The sequence below is a fragment of the Rousettus aegyptiacus genome, unplaced genomic scaffold, assembly GCF_014176215.1.
Source record: "Rousettus aegyptiacus isolate mRouAeg1 unplaced genomic scaffold, mRouAeg1.p scaffold_m13_p_1, whole genome shotgun sequence".
NCBI classification, from domain to species: Eukaryota; Metazoa; Chordata; class Mammalia; order Chiroptera; family Pteropodidae; genus Rousettus; species Rousettus aegyptiacus.
The window spans coordinates 115713004-115715423 of record NW_023416284.1 but is presented as its reverse complement, the minus strand read 5'-3'; the positions used below and the strand labels follow the sequence as shown (position 1 = coordinate 115715423).

At 44.2% G+C, this 2420-nt stretch overlaps 1 pseudogene; it reads left to right on the top strand.

Moving 5' to 3' along the window:
- Positions 1–215: 215 nt before the first annotated feature.
- LOC107517171 lies at positions 216–1938 on the top strand (annotated as a pseudogene).
- Positions 1939–2420: the final 482 nt, after the last annotated feature.

The following is a 2420-nucleotide window of genomic DNA, read 5'->3' as shown; positions in this document are numbered from 1 at the left end:
GATTTGATGCCCCAATGGCAAGGAGACTCTGGAGATGGGGTTCCATTTACTTTTTTGTTTGTTTGTTTGCACACATAATGTATCAAGCTTAGTTTAAATTCTTTTTATACTCTCCCCCCCATTTAATCCTTATAATAGTCTCTGAAATATAAATTACTCTCATTCTTAATTTCACAGATAAGAAAATCAGGTCTGAGACTGAACAAGCTTCCAAAATGATGCCCACACCAGTTATCCTGTTGAAAGAGGGGACCGATAGCTCCCAAGGCGTCCTCAGTTTGTAAGTAAGTGCCTACCAGGTCATTGCCGAGGCTATAAGAACGACCCTGGCTGGTCCCGCATGGCATGGACAAGCTCCTTGTGGATGGCCGAAGCAAAGCCACAATTTCTAAAGATGGGGACACGATTCTGAAACTCCTTGACGTTGTCCATCCTGCAGCAAAGACTTTAGTGGATATTGCTAAATCCCAAGATGCTGAGGTCGGTGATGACACCACCTCAGTGACCCTGCTGACTGTAGAGTTTCTAAAACAAGTGAAACCCTGTGTGGAGAAGGTTTGCACCCACAAATCATCTTCCGAGATTTCCTCACTGCCACCCAATTGGCAGTTAACAAGACCAAAAAGATTGCTGTGACTGTGAAGAAGGAAGATAAAAGTAGAATGGAGGAAGCTGCTGGAGAAATGTGCCATGACTGCTCTGAGCTCCAAGCTGATCTCCCAGCAGAAAGCTTTCTTCGCTAAAATGGTGGTGGGTGCAGTGATAATACTCAATGATCTGCTGCAGCTTAAAATGATTGGAATCAAGAAGGTAAGGTGGAGCCCTAGACAAGTCCCAGCTGGTAGCTGGTGTTGCATTCAAGAAGACTCTTTTTTTATGCTGGGTTTGAAATGCAACCCAAAAAGTACCATAATCCAAAGATTTCCCTTTTAAATGTTGAGCTCGAACTGAAAGCTGAGAAAGATAATGCTGAAATCAAAGTCCACACAGTTGAGGATTATCAGGCAATTGTCGATGCCGAGTGAAACATTCTCTACGACAAGTTAGAAAAGATCCATCATTCTGGAGCCAAAGTCTTCTTGTCCAAACTCCCTATTGCTGATGTGGCCACCCAGTACTTTGCCAACAGGACATGTTCTGTGCTGGCCGAGTGCCAGAAGAGGATCTAAAGAGGACAATGATGGCCTGTGGAGGCTCCATCCAGACCAGTGCGAAAGCTCTGTAAGCGAATGTGCTGGGCCGCTGCGAGGTCTTTGAATAGACCCAGATTGGAGGGGAAAGGTACAATTTCTTTAGGGGCTGCCCCAAGGCTAAGACTTGCACAAACATCCTCCGCGGTGGCACCAAACAGTTTATAGAGAAGACAGAGAGATCCCTGATGATGTATTTATGATTGCCAGGAGGGCCATCAAAAATGATTCAGTAGCGGCTTGTGGTGGGGCCACTGAGATGGAGCTCTCCAAGCACCTGCAGGATTATTCAAAGACCATTCCAGGAAAACAGGAGTTGTTGATTGGAGCATATGCCAAGGCCTCGGAAATTACCCCATGCCAGCCGTGTGAAAATGCTGGTTTTGATGCCACAAACATCCTCAATAAACTGCGGGCACGGCATGCGAAGGTGGCACGTGCTCCGGGGTAGACATCAACAACAAAGACATTGCTGACAACTTCGAGGCCTTTGTATGGGAGTCAGCTACGGTGTACGGATCGATGCCCTGACTGCAGCCTCTAAGGCCGTGTGCCTTATTGTGTCTGTTGATGAAACCATCAAGAACCCTTACTGGACAGTGGATGCATCCCAGCTGCTGGCCGGGGCCGAGGTTATGGCCGCCCCCACAGAGAGATATCCCACCCCTCACATGAGTGGCTGGCAGGCTGGCAGCAGGGTGTGCTCACTCTCCTGTCTTATTTAATTGGTATTACAAGGGAGAGATAGTAATTTGCCCACTGTTCTCACTGAAGGTTATTTAAATAAAACTTAAGACTTGGGGGAAAAAAAGGAAAATGAGGTTTGAGGTTCAGAGACAGTAGATTATTTTTCCAAGGTACCAATTAGTTGGTTAGAAATTTTGATGCACATCTATTTCTTCTCCTTGACCAAGGCTTTTACAATTAAAGCATTTTAGTGCAGAAAATGGAACCAGAAAGTCAGAATTACAGGACTAAAGAATATTTTGGACAGATAAAGTTCAAACTTACTTTTTTTGAAATGAAAAATTTGAGTCTGTCGTAATAAGTGGCTTGTTCAAGTCAATGGGTGATGCAGAACTAAAACTTGTCTCCTGAATCTTGAATGCCCATTTGACTGTATAGACTACTTATATTTGCTTTTATAACAAAATATTTCTTCTGTCTATTGAACATTATTCTAATTTGGGTAACTTTCAAGATACTCAGTGCCTACATAATAAGTAATGT